This window comes from Equus caballus, chromosome 4 (genome assembly GCF_041296265.1).
Source record: "Equus caballus isolate H_3958 breed thoroughbred chromosome 4, TB-T2T, whole genome shotgun sequence".
In the NCBI taxonomy this organism is placed as follows: domain Eukaryota; kingdom Metazoa; phylum Chordata; class Mammalia; order Perissodactyla; family Equidae; genus Equus; species Equus caballus.
In genome coordinates this window covers 77,924,341-77,945,058 of record NC_091687.1, presented here as the reverse complement: position 1 = coordinate 77,945,058, position 20,718 = coordinate 77,924,341, and the positions used below count along the sequence as shown (strand labels likewise).

Genomic DNA, 20,718 nt, shown 5'->3' with positions numbered 1-20,718 from the left:
GTTGAGAAATAATCTTGTGGCACTTTCTGTTCTTATTTTAAGGACATCAAGGCATGTAAAAATAATACGAAGAGCTTCGCAAAGTCCAGCTGAAAGGACTTGGAGCCTTCTGGGTTTACTATCATGCTTAGTTGTTCTATGTTGCTTGTATGTAAAACAACGTATTTAGAAATGGTCAGAGAAGTGATTGGCCCAAAACTCTTGTAATTCAATGACTAAAGGATGATTAACATGTACAGTTGTGTAAAACTAGACAGATTAGGGCTGGCCTGGTGGCGCAGTGGTTAAGTGCGCACATTCTGCTTCAGTGGCCCAGGTTTCGCTGGTTCGGATCACGGGTGCAGACATGACACCACTTGGCACGCCATGCTGTGGTTGGCGTCCCAATTATAACATGGAGGAAGATGGGCAAGGATATTAGCTCAGGGCCAGTCTTCCTCAGCAAAAAGAGGAGGATTGGCAGCAGTTAGCTCAGGGCTAATCTTCCTCAAAAAAAATAGATTAGATCAAGAGATGATTTAAAACATATATTACTGGATATTAATTTTTAAAAATTAAACTTGTTGACATGAACAAAATGAAAAACGTTAGAAGCAAAGATTGTGGATCTAGAAAGGGCCTTAGAGATCATTTCAAATGATTACCTCGTTTTACAGGAGAGAAATCTGAGGACCAGGGAAATGAAGTGACTTTCCAGGGGTCACATCACAAGTCAACAGCAGAGGTGTCGTGGCACTCAGATCTCCTAACCTCCTGGCTATGCTCATTCACCAAAAGCGCTTCACACAATGTTTACAACATTTAGTCACAGTTTACTTTTTGGTTAATTCCACATTTACTCCTATTTTTGTGGCTGCAAAAATAGCCCAGAGTGATATAATTTGCTCCAGATCAAACGGATAATAAGAAAAAAGGCAAAGCTTTCCCTAGTCATACTTCTCGTGTGTAGTTCTTTATTATGTGTGTGCATATATGTGTATATGTGTGTGTGTGCGTGTGTGAGTATGTGTGAACCCCTTATGCACTGTTCCTAAATCCAAAAAGCTCTGCAAACGAAGTTTTTTCATATTGTGACAGACTCCATTGGTGGCAAAACCTGATGTGAACTGATGGGAGGCTATTTCTAGACTTCATATATACCAAGTGTGACTCATACATTTCATTTCAGAAATAGGCATATGTTTGATTATAGGGTGCCACCTCAGGCTCTGGAAATGATATGTAACACAGGCTCCATATAATTTTTTGCATTTTCAAATTCTGAATAATTCTGAATTCTGGCCCCAATGGTTTTGGATAAGTGATTGTGGGTCTTCAATTTGTCCATAACGTAATTTTGTTACATTGGTTTAAGCAGTTTTGGCTTACAACCAGGCAATTCAGAAAACCCTTTACACATATGATTCCCTTTGGTTTAAAGTATATGAACCAAAGAGAATTAAATGACGTAAGCAGAATGTTATCTATGTGGTAGTAAATATGTAAAAATAGGGAGCTTAGTTTCACCAATATTATTTGTGGTCAGGAAGCCCAAGACAAACTCAGTGTTCAGGCAACTGCCTCATCCCAAATTTCTGATAAAATTATGTGTCTTTTGCCTTTTCCTACCCCTTTTTTGTGACCTTTATTTTATAACTTTCTTATATATATATGTTTCTTTGTTCTGAGCTGCATCGAATGTTAACATGTAGGTGGAGAATGAATTAAAGATTTTCTACCCCAAGTCTCACAGTAACTCTGTGTTCTATTATCTACTCAGTAGTTAAGTTAAAGATTAATCGGTCAACTAATGTTTACAGATTATAATTTATAGTATGTGTGTTGAGTAGGTTAGAGTTTAAATGAATTTGACCAGACCTGACATAATATATTCTTTCTTTACATTATAACCTCTACATTTCACCAAAGTCTAGATAAACTCAGCGTCCTGATGATCTGTGCTCAGCCTAAACAACATCGACTGCCGAGCCCACGGCACTGGATTTTGTCCCAGCTGGAGTTGCAGCTTGACCAACGGCAGATGGAAAGGAAGGGGCAGTCATTAGGGCAAACTCACAACAGGGCCAGCCCTTTCCTTGTTTGCAGGAAACTTCACCACTTGAAAAATTTGACCTGCCATGCACTGTCAGGATAAACACACACGCACACACACGCCAGGTGGATAAGAGTTGACAACATCTTAGATTTTTCCTTGTCTCTATTCAGGATCCTAAAAGTAAATTTTATAGATGAAAGTCATACTTTTTGGTGAGCATTGCTCCCCTCATAATTTTGGGTGTGTTCGTAGAGACATAAGTTTAATTTCTAGACAATCAAGTTAAATGTAAGACATTTGCTTATTTCAATGTGTGCCGATCTCAAAGTAGGAGGGCATTCTCTCTTTTTGTCAACAGTCCCTATAATATGGTAGCTGCTTAGATTGTATTATTTAAAGGGACATGTTTGACATAATCTAACACTCTCTCTTCAGCCCTGGGCCAAAACAGGAAGAAAATAGTAGGATCTAATGGAAAGATACAGGACCAGGAGTCAGGTCCCTCCCAGCTGCACTGTGACCTGGCTGTGGGACCTCAGACAAGCTGTCAGCCTCTCTGGGCCCCAGTTTCCTCTTCTGTGAAATGAGAGGACTGTACTTGGTTCAGTTCTAAACTGTTACACTTCTGTGAGAGGTGACCATCAATAGGCTCGTAGTCTGTTTTGGATCTTCACTGCGAGGAGACTCTTCAAGTAGCAAGTTTCTTCCAAGTTTGGGGCAGCTGTTCGTTGCCTGAGGAGAAATTTTTAAGCATGAGATTCTAACATGGCTGGAAGGGAAGGAAGAAGCTTGCTGATGAGCCCAGTTCAAGAGTTCCCTTCTCCTTAAGTGGCAGGCGTTGTGGCCTTGTGACTGCTGAATGACCCAGGGTGAGAGGCTGGCCGCTGTGACTCTGCTTGGCTGACTCACCAGCTGGCTGACTGCATCTGCACCTTGGAAGAGCCCATGAAAGTGACCGTACTGAGCTCGAGGGCTGGAGAGGAGCAGGCAGTGTGGGCATTACCTCCTTTGTGGCCGAGCCAGCTCTGGTCCAGGAAACGTGGGAATGGGGACGCGGTAAGTGAGGAACTGGGTGAAGAGGAACTTATGAAGGACAGGCTCATTATATAAGCAATAGGTGGAAAAATCGACTCCAAACGATTATGAGGGAGAGCGAATCCCTTTAAGGCAGAACCCATTTTATAGATTATGTCAGATGTAATGGATATCTAATAGATAATGAGCAGAGATGGACTGTTTTATTTATTTATTTATGTAGGAACGCCACTTAATTTTTATCAAGTACTGTTGCCAGCCATTCTGGAAAGTGCTTTATATCTATTATCTTTTAATTATCGTTATAACCGTATGAAGTTGGAACTCTTATTTCCAATTTGCAGATAAAGAGACTGAGGTTTAGGGGACTTACATGATGCCCAATGTCACACAGCTGATACACGGGGGGACCGGAGGTTCGAACCTAGATAGGGTGCATCTGTACTGCCTTCCTCTTCCCTGTTTTTGGAGTGTTACAGGCAGGCTGTGGAGGCTATTCCTTTCTTCTCTCCACTTCTCTCTTTCTTATGTTAATTCTCGCTTTCTTTCTCACTCTCTCCTCGTTTCTAACAGTATCATCATATAGAGGGTTGACTGCGTTGTTGCAAGGCGGCAGCTTCTCACAGTTATTGGAGAAGATAATTAAGGGAAGTTTTCTTTCCTGGACATTCTTAATGATTATTTTCAATTATTCTTCTGGAAAATATAAAATTGAGATGCAAAGGGATTGCTGAAGTCAATTAATAGAAAGTTCATTCTCCATAAACTAGCTCCTACTGCACCCTATTAAAGATATTCTTCCCCATTATTATCCAAATGGTTTTATGAGCTACAGACCAACGTTACCTGTAATCTCAAAAATTAAAATATTGTTGACTCATGCTCCCCAGAAACAAAATTGAGATTTATGCTGTCATTTATATTAGTAAGAAGATATGATGAGTTATTTTTTCTCTTCTTCAGGGGAGAAAGAGAATAACAAAGCCCTAAAAGCCTTCTTCTTTTGCTCCTATTGTGCAGGGCCTACTCTGTTGGCTTTCAGGATAAGGTAGGTCTTGCCTAGAGAGAGAACAGCCTCCTGAGATAACTGCTAGAAGCTCCCTTCAAAATTGCGTTTGGATTAGTTCCATGCCTCCCCACTAGTGATAAAGGATGCTACGCCCCTCTCTGGAAGCAGCTGAAACTCTAGGCCAGACAGCTGGGGTCACAGCTGATGCTCAGAAAATGAGATGAGGTCCATAGCCACAATCTTGTCCATGGTAATAGACTGCAGCTATACCTCTTGTAGACTTCATTACCACTGATACTGATTCTGGTCTTTCCTAGGGCATCTTGGGAGAGAATCACCCTGTGATTCTTCAAGGCACTGAGGGAAAATTCTCACCTTCCTCTGCTTACTCTGCTTCCCTCCTCCTAGCCCTTTCGATTCATTTTCAGAGCCACTTCTTTGGGGCACAAGCCTGATCCAGAAGGGTAGGGCTGGGCAATCCAGCTTTAGTCTCATCACAAACCCAGAAACATCATTCTCATCTGACTCCCTGAGTCAGCACTGGGTCAGCTCTTTGGGCCAGGCTTTATTCCACCACCAAGTAACTTTATTTTAGGAATCTTTTGCCTTTTCCTGTCTTTGAGACTTGGTTAAAGCCGTGTTGATCTGTCACAGCCTATTTTAATAATTTTGAATCATAGGAGAAGGGATTGAGCATTGAACATTTCTTCCCAGAATGCCCTCCTCTCAGGCCTCTATTCCTCGAATCCCTCCCCGTACTCTAATTTCTTTCATGGGGACAGATGAAGCTCCTGGATCCGAGAGCATGCACAGGCAGGAACCAAGACACATACCTCATGCATCTCTCTATATACCTTCCTTCACCAACACTTCTAAGCCAGGTTGGATGTGGCGCTAGGTCAGTGCAGGGCCTGACTCCAGGCTTGTAGCCTCCCCCCAGCTGCACCCAGGTGAGTGGTCTACTTGCTGAAGCATTCCCGTGTACTTCCATTCCTATCTGGGCATTGTTACAGCAAACCCCTTTCTACCACAAGCTTAGGATAGAGAAGTTATAGCACAGAAGATGGATTAGCTCCCTCAGTCTCCAATCCCAACCACCTCCTCTCTTGCCTTCCTGTGACATCAGTGTTGGAAAACTAAATATTCAGTTATCCTAGTCATCCAGTCAGAGGTGGCCATGGGGCACAGTTCTGGCCAAAAAGATGCTGCAGAAACTGGAAAGGATTTCCTTTCTTGAATGAAAAAAACAAGGCCATAAGAGGAGAAGGTTTTTGACTTCTTCACCTTCAACCCTGTTTGGAATATGTACATCCTGCAGTCTTTTAGGATCATTAGAGAGAGAAAGAGAGAGAGAAGAGGAAGTTATAGGCTAAGGATGGGAGAACAAAAGGATAAAAGGATTCTGGATGTTTGATGACGTAGGCAGCAACATCTGTCCTCAACTGCCTACTTCAGTGCTTCTTGTTATGAGGGAAAAAACCCCCCAAAAAACTGTTTAAACCACTGTAGTGGGATTTTCTGTTACGTGGGGCCAAATGCTTCCTGACTGATACTATGGGAATGTCTGCTGGATTGTTCTCATTCACTTTCTTTCTCATCTCCTTTTCCATACTTCGTAGGATTCTACACTCAGGGTTTTTCTTCTCTCCTCAGGCAATAGTTTGAACTATTGTGCAGCAAATTTCACTCTCCTCCTATCCCATTGGGGGGCAGAGTGTACTTCCCTTAACCATTGATACAGGGCTTGACCATGTGACAAACTTTGGCCAAGGAATGTTAGTGGACATGACATGGGCAGAAGCTTTAAATATGCTTGTGCAATGTGGCTGGCCTCTTGCATTCTGATAATCCACCATGAGAAGAACATGCCCTGGTAAATTGCTGCTTCATTAGCCTTGGCCCCAGAATGAGCTGACATGAGCAAACTTGGGTGAACCTACAACCTGGAGCACAGCCCAGCAGTCCCTCAGCCTGAAACACAGTCACTCCACTGAGCCCCGACTAGATTAGCTGAACCACAGTTGACCTACAGGCTCCAAGAAGATGAGAGTAAGTTCTTATTGTTGTAAGCCACTGAAACTTGAGGTGGTTTCTTATTCAACATTAATGTGACCATAGGTGACTAAGACATCATGTAGCAGACTTCCCTTAAAACATAACCTTTACTCTTTTCCTTTGGCTTAGTGCAACTGAAGGTAGCAGTCAGTCAAACCTGGCTCATGATATGTAAATAGGAATTTAAGTAATTTTTAAAAAAAGAATTTCACTCTGCTATGCTTGGCTTCAATATTCTGGCCTTGCTTGGAACCAAAATATTTTATTTCAGTAGTCAGTAGCTAAGCATTGTTCTTTCTCCCTCTTTTCGTATCTGCTAAATAATTCCAATCCACCCCCAAGGCAAATGAATGCCTTTGGCCAATCAAAGAGAAGTTCAAACAAAATGAAATGTGAAATAAAGATGCACATAAATACATTTCCAAAAACATGTAAATTACGATTTCTATTGTTATTGGTCTTTGCTTCTGCTTTTTTTTTTTTTAAAGATTTTATTTTTCCTTTTTCTTCCCAAATCCCCTGGTACATAGTTGTGTATTTTTAGTTGTGGGTCCTTCTAGCTGTGGCATGTGGGCTGCTGCCTCAGCATGTCCCAATGAGCAGTGCCATGTCTGCGCCCTGGATCCGAACTGGTGAAACCCTGGGCCGCCAAAGCAGAGCGCGCAAACTTAACCACTCAGCCACGGGGCCGGCCCTGCTTCTGCTTTTTGACTCTTCTGTGGCATCACTAAGAAGTCTCATAGTCAGCCATGGTCTGCAGGCCAAATCTGGCCATCTGATTTTGTATGGCCCATGAACTAATAATGTTTTTACAGATGAATATTTGCAATTGATTTGGTGATAAGGCACTAACTTTTATCCCCCAATTAAATGAATTATCCCCCAAAACAGAATTTCACTCTTCTTATCAGTAGACCTGTATTCCAAAAAAATTGTACTCAATTATTATCATCACTATATTTTGAATTTTGCCAATAAAAGATTTATGGAAATAGGTTTTCTCTCTTGTTATGTATCGACATGCTATCCTTGATTTTGCTTCTTGTCTCACAAAGGCTAAAATATGAACTATCTGGCCCTTTCCAGAAAAAGCTTGCTGACCCAAAGTGTGAGGTTCCCAATGACTATGCGAAGAGACTTCTCTGTTCTGCATGTCTTGAAGAGGCGAGCTCAGGTGAGCAGAGGATAACTCCTCCCCTCTTTCTGTCATTGACACAGGGCGGTTTCGTTCCCAGAGAAATTTTAGAGAAAAATCAATGCCAAACAGTTTTCATATATCTCTGTGTGCTTTTTACTATTCTTATAAAAGCTTTCTTCTGAAAAACCTAAGCAGGACTGTACAGACACTCCCTGGGCTGGTGCTCACACTGTTGTGCTGAGGAAGTTAACGCGTGGCCAGCTAACTCACAGTTAGAAATAAACTCTGACTGCCGAGTCAGGCATCGTTCATATCACTTAAGTAGAAATAGCTTAAAGAGCACCTGAACTAATTTACAACTGGAATTAAACTCTTTTACTTATATTTCTCAACATTCAACATATAACTTCAGGTAATCTCTTTCATGACTGTGATCTTTTGCTAATTACTGTTCATACTTTAACACTTCAGTTAGCTGTGGTAGTTACTAGATGTGCTCTACTTCAATCTTTGCTTTATTAATCCTATTTCCTTTTAGTACTCCAGATGGTGAAATGAGTTGTGTTACCACTTTTCGCATCATCCATTGATCCATTTAAATGTACCTTGGCCTTTATTGTGATGAAAATAAATTTTTTTTCGGTATCATTTTTAAATATCATTATAGTTATTTCATGGTTGATATTGTATAGATTGGTTGTACTGATTTGGTGCATGCATAATCATGGAATTGCTTCACATTCAAGTTTTTAAGTTTTTTATTTAATAAATATTTTTTAAAGCTGTATTTATTCTCCTGCTGGGATCTTCAAAAATCACTTGTGACTTGTATTTCATTTTTGCTGTTTATTATTTTACTTTCTTAGCATCTGTTTGGTAATAATAATGCTTACTGTATTTCAGTCACTCCAGATTTCCCCCCTGCTCAACAGCAGGCTAGGAACTCTACCAACCACACAGAGAAATCTCTGTTATAGGAGAGACTCAGGGGGTGCAATTGGTAAGCCTGCCCTGTTGTTTCCCCAGAGCTCTTGGAGCTCTGTGCTCTCAAACCTCCAGAGACTGCAGTTTTGATCCGAAGGGAAAAATTGATTGAACTCCTAAATTTACATTTTTATGATTGTGTCTTTAAAGCTTATTACTTTAATAATACCTCCCATATGCCCACTGTTTTTCAGAGCCAGCACTCCATGCTTATATTTTGTAATCAAATTTTCTCTTTTAGATGCCTGTCATTTTTCATGGACTTCTGAAGCTTTCTACCTTAGGGAAAGATTATGCATGCAAAGAGCTGAGCAAGGAGCCTGACACCTAATACGTGCTCAATAAATGGTAGCTGCTGTTATAGTTTGATTTTATTTGCCTTAAAATCCCTATGTACTTTTGCCAAAATTCATTGACATTATTTTTACATCAAAATTCGAAGGTCTGGTTATAAGACTGCAGGTCTGTGGTTGGTAAAATTCTGTATTTCTCAAGACGCCTGACTGGGGGATGCACTAACATCACTCTAAGCCTGAAAAAGAATTGTTCTGCTCACTGTTTTATAAGTCCTATGTAAAGAAGCTCTTGCCTGGATCTGTTCTATAATAAAAACAGGTGATTTTCAAAAAGCTGCTTGATTAGAATACCTGTTTCTTGGTCCCAGCGGTTAACTGAAGTATTATTGTGTATTTATGCTGTATGGGTAAGTATTAATTTTAGGAATCTCTGTGGTGTTCCTAGAGGCTGCACAGAAAGACCCAGAAGGAAGCTCACGCTTTTTCTGGAGGAGAGAAACTTCTCCCAGGTATTTGCCTACTATTGTGAAGTCAGCACTGGAGTCCCAGTAACCCTGGATCTCAGTTTACTTCTGTAACCACAAGTTCACATGACATTTCATAAATGCCCTGCACTATAATTACAATTTTAAAAAGTCACAATTAAATTAAATCACCATTAAATAAGGAATATCCTAATTAATAGAACTATTTGACTAATGAGGTTCCAAGGTCAAATAATTAATTAGTCTCAAGGACTATAAAGTGGTTGGAGATCTCATTTTTTTTCTTTGTGGTATTAAAACATCTTAGCAGATCAAACCCAAGGAATACTTGCTAAATTCATCTATTTTGGTAAATTGTTGCCTCTCCTACTTATCTTACAAGGGAGCTGTGGTTCGGTTTGAGTCCAGAGGATACCTAGCATGCCAGGACAGTCTTCAGCAGGCCATTTCCAACAGGATCAGTCTTGTTTTAGTTCATGAGAAAGCAATTTCTTTGCCAATCAGAACAATTTACATGAAGATAGGAAAATAACAAATGGCTATAAACACTGTCAGGAAAGCTTTACTGGAAACTCCCTTTGAGATAAAGTTCTCATTAGCCCAGCAAATGGTCTTTTGCTCCTTTTTGGCCATTAGTTGCTAAGTGTTGCAAGGACAGCTAATACATGGGTGGCTTGGCACCTACTTCTACCACATTACTGAATGTAAATTAGTTCAAGTCCCGTTGATTTCATGAATTTCTCAAACTGTATTGCCTCTGGGAAGCCATTTTGTCCATCGAGGCAAACACAGGCCATCGTTTATTCATTTAACAGGTATTTACTTGAAATTTGCTTTACATCAGGCACTGCAGTAGAGTTTAGGAAGACAGCAGTAAAGTCGTCAGACAAAAATCTCTGCCCTCATGGAGCTTACAGTCTAATTGGGGAGCGAATCAATAGTGTGAAAGTGCTTTGAATAGGGGGGTGCAGGTTATCATATGACCACGTTTATAATTTAAAAAGATGGATCTGCTCTGGCTGATGACTGGATCCAAGTGTTGGGTGACTGAAGTGCTGGCCAGCTTGTTCTTATGAGCATTGATTTTTCCCAGAATTATGATTCCAAGTGTGGATGGAGACAGTGTGTCTAAGACTTTGGTGAAAAGGGGGAAGTGACTGGAAGCTGGTAGAGAATAGGAACCAGGAGAAGTAGCAAAATGCCACAAGCCTCACAAGAATGGGAAAGTTCCTGAAAACATTGACCCCACCTCCCAACTCAGCTTGAGAGGGAGGGTGTAGAGAAAGACTATTCTCTCGGGCAGGCCAGGAAGGGGAAGGAATGTTTAGTGAGGAGGCTGGTGAAGTTTGTTAACCATTAAAAGGAGTTCTAGGGGCACCCATGGAAGGCGTGAGAGGGAGAAGAACAGGAAAGTTGGGTCAGTGGAGAGGAAGCAAAAAGTATTTTGGGATTAAATATCCTGGGGCAGACAAATGATTGGAGAGGCTTGTGTCTTGGAGGGTGACTAAGGTTTGCAGGAATGTGAGGCACAAGGACACTCAGATCCCTCTGGAATCACTGAAGGTGGGTGGGGTCCGTTTAATTGCACTTCTCAGGAACACCTGGTCTTATTTGGGAGACTCTCACCAAGGTCTGGATGGATTGTATAGACACAGCGACTGGTTAGTGGCCCTGTCCATCTGGCCTCATGTGACAAGGAGCTTGGAGGCATTGAGAGCCCTCCATGACAGTGTGCAGAGTGGGAATAAGAACTCACCATATCATGTCTAAATCTTGATATGATAAAGTTCAGAAAAGCTTGTGCTTTTCTTATTTGTACCTGTCTTCAAAAGGGTTTAGAAGAATCTTACAAAATCATGTTAGTAATAAGTTTCTCCAAAATTATGACCTATTAAATAATTAAGAGTGTAAGGGAGAGTCTGTAAATCAAGCACTGGGGAGGAGGAAGAGATGGATAAAAGCTGTGAAGGGGAAAGACCAACTACTGGCAAAAGCAATCGAAAGCTGAGATAGTAGCAAGCACACTGCAGGCCACCTGTAGCGGCCGTTCTCTGTGAAAAGCGCTCTATGTGAAGTTAAATTGGTACAAAGCTCTGGAGGAAACGGAGGATTTGGGCAGATCTGTTTATTCCCAAAACCTCCACACCCCTCCCGCGGCTGCCTTTCAGGTTCATGTACCACGTGTTGCAGCCTCTTTAGAACATCCCTGAAGTGCTGTTGGCAAAAGAGAACCTCTCAGGATTGGTTCAGTCTCTGTGCCCTGAGTTGAGTTTTTTATGTTTCCATCCTTTCTTCCCCAGGCTTTCGTGAAGGGAAAAAATGCACCCCATGAAACTCAATTGCTAGTGTTAATATTAAGCTTCTTAAAGTAGATGAAACTATCTCCTCTCTTTTCCTCCCTCCCCCACACCCCCACCCCAGGCTCAGGTGGGCTGTGGTCTGCAACCTCTCATCCACTAGCCTTGGGTGTGACAGGCTACAGAGAAGTGACTTGAAATCCTGGACAATTGCTTAAGGACTGCGCATACATACCAGTTAGCACGTACTTACTTTCTGGTCACAGTATTAATAATATTGGTGATAACTCTTTCTACATGCTTCATGTGCAAGGCACTGTTCTAAGCCTTGCACATTTTGACTACAATATAAGCCTGTTTTATTCACTGCTGTATCCCAGGTGCCTAGAATGGAGCTTAGTCCACAGAAGGCAATCAATAAATATTTTTTGAATGAAATTATTTATTACATTATCACCACAACCATCTGAGGTAGATACTATTATTGTCCCCATTTTACAGACGAGAAAACCGAGGTGCAGAGCGGTTAAGTTTGCACAGCTAGAAAGTAGCAGAGCCAAGTTTTGAACCAGGCAGAACTGCTGCTTTGCAAAAATGTGAGAGCAGTTTACCTAATAATCACAAACGGAAATGGGGCTGTATGCAAAATGAAATGCACTTGGATAACCTCACTTTTGGTTAACCAAGCACTGAACAAATTATATTGAGTCCTTTACCATATTTTTGCCACATGTTGAGTTAACTTAATACCCTTAATTATTGTTGTTTTTTGAAGTAACTTACATTTTCCGCACTAGCATTTTATGAATTGTGAGCTGTTTTTCAGCCCCTAAGAATATACCTCATTTTGTTAATCCAGATGGCATTTCTTAAGATTGCCAAAATACACAAACAACATAACAATATTAACATCTCATTTTTAAGGGGAAAATATCTTCCCCTTCTGAAAACTCAATAATTCAAACTCTATAAGCTTAAAAATGCAAATCATTAGCAAGTCCACAAACTGGTCATCAGAAAGAGATGCCCCTTTTAGAGTATCATATTCCAAAACACACTCCTCATTTCCAAAAATGTAGAGAATGAGAGGTTCGGTGGTTTCCTATATTTAGAAGGTTCCAAAGACTACATCACAGCAGATGTTATAAGTAGGATTGAAAAGATGAAGTAATTAAAAGGCCCGTCCTTATAGCTGAAATTTAAGGTGAGTTTAGTGTGTACTCAGAAAGATGAAAGAATATCTGACGACTCAGTACTGGCACCTCATGGAGCAATGCCTCTTTCAGGGCACTCCTGTCATCAGATTTCTTTGTAACAACCCAAAGGAATTAATAAAATGATTTCAACAAACATGGAAACTCTCAAGAGCAATCTTTGTTCTTAGCTACAGAGATAAGAGATACTCTGCCTGTTCCTCAAGTAACTCACAATCTAGAGGGCGAGGCAGAAAAGAAAGGTGAACAGAAATGTAAAATCCCATTCATAATAAAACACAACACAGGTGCTGTGGCTGCAGAATGTGTGGGGTGTGCAGAAGCACTGTGAAGGAGTGGCTGATGTTGTAGGGGGTCATGTCTGCAGGTTTCTTGGTGGAGTGTCACCTGAACTGAGTTTTGAAAGACAAATCTAGGTGTTTCTAGGATGGAGCACTTAGGGAAAAGTACAAGGCAAGAGGGAGGAAATGGCCATACTTAGGTACGACTGGTGCAGAGCCTGTGGAGGGGGTAAGCCTGGAGAAGTCATCAAGAGCCACATTGGGAAGGAACTTGATCAAATGCAGGGAGACCCAATTTTGTCCTAAGGACAACTGAGAAATAATGAAATGTGATAAGCTGGGGAGGGACAAGTTGAATTTGCTTTTGTGAAAGGATGGTTTATTGAATGTCTTGTGGGATAATATTTTGAGATATTAGCTATGTTCATTAGCTATGTTTTATTTTCTCCCTGCATTTCCCCCTTTCTCTACTGTTTGCCTACCCCACCTGCAAAATTCAGACGGCTAGCTCTGTGCTCATTGCCTTACAGTTGTAGCAAGAAATAAAGTACCAAAGTCTGAGAAATTGTGTCTCTGAACCCTAAATCTTTTGTTCAAAGTTTCAGATGATTTGTAGAAAGAGTGAAAGGAGGAGTTTAAGAGGATACAGCATGTATTCAAGATGTCTTGGCCAGAAACATAAAGGGCTGAATATTTTTTCCAGACTGGAAAGATTCTGACCTTGTGTGAGATACTAATTTCTGTTTTGTTCTCCCTGTATTTCTCTCTGTTTTTTCATTTCTAGAAAGTGGCCAGGATTTTGTGTTTCTTGGCCTGAGGAATTTTGTGTCTTAGTGTCTAAAAGCAGAGTTACCAGAACAAATAAATCTTACTGAGAGGAAGGCTCACCTTGTTAAGCAGAGGGAGAGGAGAGAAGCAAGAGGTCTCCCAACGTGGGGCGGGGTGGAGGTCTTCAGGGCCCATGCAGACCTGTGCTCCAGTCCCTTATAATATCCCAGGAAGCTAGCACAGGTTGGGAAGGGAGTAGGGTGGGGTGCCCTTAGAAGGCTGAACTCATAGTAATGGGTCTACCAGCTTCAGCAAAGATTCCTGTGCTTCGGGAGAACTAGCTATGCCACCCACCATTAAGGGATCATATTTTAATCTACATAAGACTCTTGGATCCTCACAGAATCCTGGAGAGAAGGGTTGGGAAGATTAGAAGAAACTCAATAATAACTAAGAATAAGATTTTCTGCTCAGAGTTAGATTTAATTAGGTTTCAGGAAAAATAATTTGATATTTCATCCACATTTGAATTGGTGACTCAAAATTCACACCTACTGCACATTATAGAATGATTTCTCTGGTGTAGGACGAAGTACTAGAAAACATCTAAACTGGAAGTAGGCAATTGCTTAAGAGGCTTATACTAAAGACCAAACTAAGAATGACACAGGTCTAAAGTTAGGTGGGAACTCTGGGACTGGAGAGAAGTTGATAAATCTGAGAGATGCTCAGGAGATGGAATTGAGATGGGGAGGGATATCAATCAGGCTTCAGTCAGGAGACAGAAACTATACAGTGATTCCAACAGGGAAAGTTTAATATAAAGAATTATTAACTAATAACAGAGGATTAACTACTAAGAGGTAAGGAGAAGTCTAAAGAATACAGGAATAGCAGATATAAGCAGCAGCCACTGCCCCTGGTGTAGACAGAGCACTGAAGGAAGGAATAAATTTGGAAATGTTCCTACCTGCCAAGGCTGAGATTTAGATCTCAATGGAGAGGGTTTCTGTAGCCCACTGGATGGTGAAGAATTCTACTGAAGTCCAGCAGCCTGAGGCTGGCAAGCAGAAAACCATCTGCTAGGGTGCTGATGAAGCTTGCCATAAAACTGGCCTCTGAGTGCTGGTGGAATTTGTTGGGAAGCTGTCTGGAGGAGTGTTGCTGAACTTGCTGGGGAGCCACTTCATGGCGACTTTGCTGGGAAGCTAGTTGTGGCAGCAGTAGAACTCACCGGAGCTGTCCACAAGGTGGCTGCTGAAACTCTCTGGGGGTGAGTACCACTGAGTGCCCTTTACACTGGACCGGCAGCACAGGATCAAGAAGAGAGTAAGTAAAACTGCAACCAGGAAGAGAAGCCCTTTCCTTCTGTGATGTTTCTTCAGTTCCCTCCACTGACAAGCTTAACTTTGGGCCAACTGGCAAAGGGGAAATGTTCACCGGGACCAGCTTCAATATCAGAAGTAGAGCAATGAAGGGTGGATTTGGAGCTCAGAGGCAGGAGAGTGATAGCTGGCATGAGACTGGGGGAACTTCTAAGATGACTTACAGGATTTTGGCTTGAGTGGTTGAGTTTATGTTGATGCTTTTTGATAAGGAAGGAATAGGAGGGTTGGGCGAAGAACTTGATGGATTTAGGTCAAATTTTGTGCATCAATAAGATTGCACGTAGAATGAAAAGAGGACATGACTGATAATTGAAACATGAGAATAAAAGTATTTTAGGGTTAGGTGAGGAAGAGAACCCCATGAAAGAAAATGAGAATAAGGAAGATTATAGGAGGTAAAGTTAGGAGGGAGTGGGGTTATGGAAGCTAACAGAAGAGAGATTTAAAGAAAGAAAGGAGTGAAGAGTGCCAAATGCTGCAGAGAGGCCAGTAAAAATTTTTGAAAAAGTAAAAATAAGAACTAAAATGTGTCAATAGACTTTAGGAACTAGGAGATCTTTTGTAGAATCTTATCATATACAGTGTTAGTGCTAAAAGTGGATAAAGGAGTCAGGCTATTGGACCATGGAGGTTGAATAAGTCATTGCTCTAGAATTTTGTAGGACAGAGAGATGCATAAGATGCTGTGACTGTCTTCAGGGAGTTTACTTTAGAAATGGAGGAAAGGCATATATAAATAACTCCAATACAAGATATACTGCAGTGAATGTGTGTGAAACAACAAATGAAGTGTAATTGGAACACGAGGGAGGAAGAGCTTGTCTCATGACGAAAGCACCAAAACTGGCTTGATTTGAAGGAGGATGCATTTAAGTTGGGCTATGCAGGATAGACAGTTTCAGGAGTTAAAGAATGAAAGGAGCAAAGACACTGAAGTGGAAAGATGAAGACAGACCAGAAGACCATGAAGTTTGACCTCTATGTGTTATGACTCATGGCAAATATTGAGGGTACTACCAGAAATGGAGGCACAAAGAGAGGAATTTTTGTATGGCAGTTGACCATTTAGTGAGTAATGGAAATGGAATGCCAATGAAGGCTAAGTCAGGACTTTACCAGCACTGTGCTTAGTAAGATTGCTAGGGGCAGTTGCATGGACTGCTGATTGGACGAATGATAAACTGGAAAGAAATATACCAAATCAGGGGGCTGCTGAAGTAGGCAAGGGATTAGCCCAGCCCAGGAACCGAGAACTTTAATTGGGGAGTAGCTGAGGAGGTGGCTCAGAGGGGAACTAAAGGTATTGGCAAAGGAAGTGACAGGAAGTAGTGCTGAGATGTTGGTATCTAGTTGAGGGAGAAGTAGAAAAGACACGAGAGTTTACAGAGATGGGGTTTGAGGAATGGTGACACCTTTAGTAGAAATGAGGAAGAAAAATATGGGTAGCTTGGGATAGGATAAGCTTTAGTTCTGGACAAATTTAGTAATTTTAGGAGATTAGAAAATTTTGATTCTCATCTTTCCAGTCTTTAGCATAGTAGTTACAACCTGGGTGTTTAATATATGCTATCAGCTGTGCAGAGGGCTTTAAGAATGGGCTCTCGTCTAGTTCTTAGGACTACCTGTGATAGTATTTCTTCCATTTTACATGTAGGGAAATGGAGACTTAGAGAAACTGTTATGTGACAGATGTCCTACAACCAGTAAGCGGCAGAGCCAGCTTTCAAGGTCAGGTTTCTCTGTCTCCAGGCCCAGGCTCTTAACTTTTACCCAAGAGTCTATTTATGTCTATGTCTTCTCCCCTCAATCATCTAACCTGCAACCTGGTGACCAGGAGCCACACCTTGCACTGCTTGATAGCTCTCAGATTACTGAGGACAAGACTTGCTCAATTTAAGTACAATTCTGAGCTGCATAATGACATTTTGATCAACTATATGATACAATATATATGATGGTGGTCTCATAAGATTAATACCATATAGCTGAGATGTGCAGCAGGCTATACCGTCTAGGTTTGTGCAAGTACACCCTATGATGTTTGCACAATGATGAAGTCACCTGACATATTCCTCAGGACATATCCCCATTATTAAGCAATGCATGACTGTATTCAATTAGTATCTGTTGAATGAATGAATGAATGAATGAATGCTGAAGTCCCCGAGGAGCTTGAAGAAGTTGAGACTCCCATATTGCCCAAATAAATATGTGCTTGGACTTAAGAAAATACAGCTGGTTAACTCAGTTGATTTGAGTATGATACTAATGAGGCCAAGGTCATAGGTTTAATTCCCTCGTGGGCCAGTTCACTTTGCACTATTTTCATGCTCTCAATCTTAAACAGACTTTCTAGCAAATGCAAATACATACACATGGTCCCAAGGGAGCCAGCAAAATAAAGAGAAAGAATGAATCAGTGCAAATCCATCACCGCTGTTGGAAAAACACCTTGAATAATATTACCTACTTATGGCAGGTCACTGGTTTCACTTATGTTTATATATGAAGAATTGCTCATAATTATTATGTGCCCTGCTTGAATTTGTTATACTGAAGTCCAAATTCGGACATGTACCTTAAATATAAGAGGATTTAATAATTTAAACAAAACATTATTAAAATTATTTGCCAAAGAATTTATAGCAGAAGAATACACCCTTGGTTCATTTAAAAATTAATTTGATTTATACATAAGAAGACCTTTAATAAATTAAATGATGTATTCCTGAATAGTTCCCTAGCCATTGTGATATAAGAAGTTTGCTTTTGGAAAAAAAGAGAAAAGGAAGATAGAGAACTTTAGGGAATGACGTCTTGTGGTGGAAAGGCTACAATGGTTGTTCAGGGCAGATAGTCCCAGGTTTGAATCCTGAATACACAGCTTAATTTTACAAAGTCAAATTGTCTGTGTGATCTCAGACAACCTAGTTGGTCTCTCTGAGCCTCAGTTTTTTTACCTGTCAGATAATCCCCTGGACCCTACAGGGTTGTTCTGAGAATCTAGAGAAATGATATGAGTAAAGCAGCTTGAGTACAGGCGGTCTTAAAAAAAATACTGTTTCCTTGGCTCTTTATTTCTCAAAACTCCTCTGACTTTATTTCTCTGAATTGTAAGTGGTAAGAATAATTAGAGAAATTGTTGTAAATAAAATGGTCGCGTTTAAAAAATATCTGTTATATTAGCATCAAATAGATCTTTTAAGGGCTTGATTAGTTTTTCCAAGAAATTTTGATTTCAGTTGATTTCTGTTCTCTCTGTGGGAAATATTTGTTCTAGAAATAAGGAAGTACAACTTCTTGTAATACTTTTGCCTTTTCTTTGGCAAAGGTGAATTTGGTTTTTTTCTGATGTAGTGTAAATGAAATTGCAATTAAAATGGTAGACCCTTTGAGGAACAATAATTCTTTTCAAAAGGGACTGTAGAATACAGAGGTTTTCATGGCATTATCTGCTGGAAGAATCATCATTGTGGGTCATCATAGAGTGCAGAGTTTAGTTTATTCCCTGTCTGTAAAGAACAGATTACAGGATCAGGCATTATATGTTTGCTGGGGTCAATCACCCTCTTTGAAGCACTAATATCATTCTTCCCAACAAACAGGCAAATTGGCATCTTTGTAAAATTAGATTAGTCACAAACTCCAAGGAAAACATATTTATTAATGTAAGACCGAGTGTTTCCCAAAAAGGTATTTGGAAACATTCATAGAAAGGAAGGGATTGGCCCACATTTACCTTTGGGAACCAGTCTCCCTGGGTTTCTAACATATTTCCGTTCTTCAGAACACCGATCATACTGAGCCCCTGGCCTCTAAGTGGTATCTGTTAATCTCTGTTACTCATATTCTCATTTTTCTGACTGATGTTGCTCTTGTCTAAGGAAATTTAGCAGGAGAAAGAGTAAAAATGTAGCCTGTCAGGGGGAGGGATGGGGACAAATATATGAAATACATGGAAGAATCAGGAAAAAAAAATCAAAGTGGAAGCATTAAGATCAAGAATTTATGGAGTACAATTTCTCATGAGTTGTATTGACCAATAAAGAAAATGAGAAGTTTGTGGATTAATATTTTAAACTCATACCCTGAATTAGAATCTAGCAAATCAATGCCAGGAACCAGCAAATGTACTTAGCAATTAGCAGAAGGGGGAAAAAAATGTGAGCTAGTTAATCAGCTTTGGAACCTACCGTGGTTCAATTTTGCATCCTGATTAAACAGTTTCAATGTAGTTGTCATTTACTTTTAAAGTGCTGGTACAAGGAGTTTGCTGTAAATAGCAGTACTAATTGCACAGACTTGAGCCAAGCACACATACTGCACGCTGTGCGTGTTTGTCTTTTGTTGTGTAGCTCTGCCAACGAACCTACTCCTGCTGCTCCTACCCTTTCCTTTCTTGGGCACTGAACACCCATTTACTGTGTTCTCCAGTGGGTACGTAGGTGTGAACGTGTGAAGGTGTGAGTGTGTGTGGTATATGTGTGTATGTTCTCATAACTGAATAATAGCATGAGCATTCAAAACAATTCCTTTTCATTTATTCCCAGGCCTTCAAATCCCCTTTTCCCAAATGTGAAAACCCACTGTGCTAGCCTAATGAGCCACTTACATCCTGGTGTCACTTTCATTCTTTTATAGATGGCTTTTGTTTCTCTTCAGTTTCATTATTTTCCCTAAAAGTATAAAAGGATTAGCCATTGCACTGCTGTGCATTCCCATCTCTCTCAAGCTGCTGCTTGTCGCTGAATCACTGAGCTGTAACTGAGAAAACTCTGTGCTAACTCGATGGAATTGCTGATAATTGGGGGACTGGTATGTCAGGTCTCAGGTTGGGGCAAGACTGAAACCTGTGCTGAAACTGAAAAACCAATAATCACCTAAACCGAACTGCATATATACTTCCAGGAAATTAGTGGAATGAGAATGGGTAAGTTATGAAAAGAGTTGTGAAGAAATGGTTTACATGTGTCATATACCAATTGGCAAGAGATGATGTAGCATTCTTTTCTTTTCTTTTTTTTTAAATTGAACTTACTAAAAGTATTTTTATAATGTGGACTAATTGCAGCCCATCAAGAATGAACAAGCACGTGGGTGAATTAACACCAAACCTCATTTTGACAATTGATGAGGAAGGCGCCCCTATTCCCATGTCCCTATCAGGGAAGAGGTTAAACTTAGAAAGCAAATGTATTAATTACTGTTTACTTCGAAAGTGCTTAATTTTATCATGGTGTGCAGCATTCATCACCTAGACAACCAGCTCCTCGAGAAGGCCATGCCGAAAAAAGAAAGTCAAGATAAAGCTCAGATGTCAATATTGAGAGTACAGCATTCAAATCAAATTAAAGAAACACTACTGAAGTTGCCAACTGTTGGACTTGTCTATCGTGTAGGTTCAGACATCAGGGAACATGCCATCACAGGGATTTCTTTTTGATATACACATGCATCCCCCTTAAATGAACTGTCTGTATTTACTGGGTCCAGAATTGAGTTCTCCCTGATTATTAATAAGCTCAGATCTTTGACACTATCTTCATCATTTAAATATATTTTTTCCCTCGATCTACCCTGAGATCATAGAGGACACTCCTAACAAATAATCTTGTCTGGGCATAAGGAAAACGCCAGGCTCATGAAGTATACTCTGTTGTTGTTCTACAGCCTGGTTGCCCTTAGTGAGCAGCCTGTGCACCTGCAACCTCAGCTGGAGGAAGGAGTATAGCC

At 40.6% G+C, this 20,718-nt stretch overlaps 1 long non-coding RNA gene across 1 annotated transcript; it reads left to right on the top strand.

Annotated features, from left to right (window-relative positions):
* The first annotated feature begins 2,654 nt into the window (after nucleotides 1-2,654).
* On the top strand, nucleotides 2,655-8,885 carry LOC138923822 (uncharacterized). The gene is made up of 4 exons (XR_011437969.1): nucleotides 2,655-3,091; nucleotides 7,221-7,308; nucleotides 8,176-8,272; nucleotides 8,498-8,885. It is a non-coding gene; the product is annotated as an uncharacterized lncRNA (long non-coding RNA).
* The last annotated feature ends 11,833 nt before the right edge of the window (nucleotides 8,886-20,718 follow it).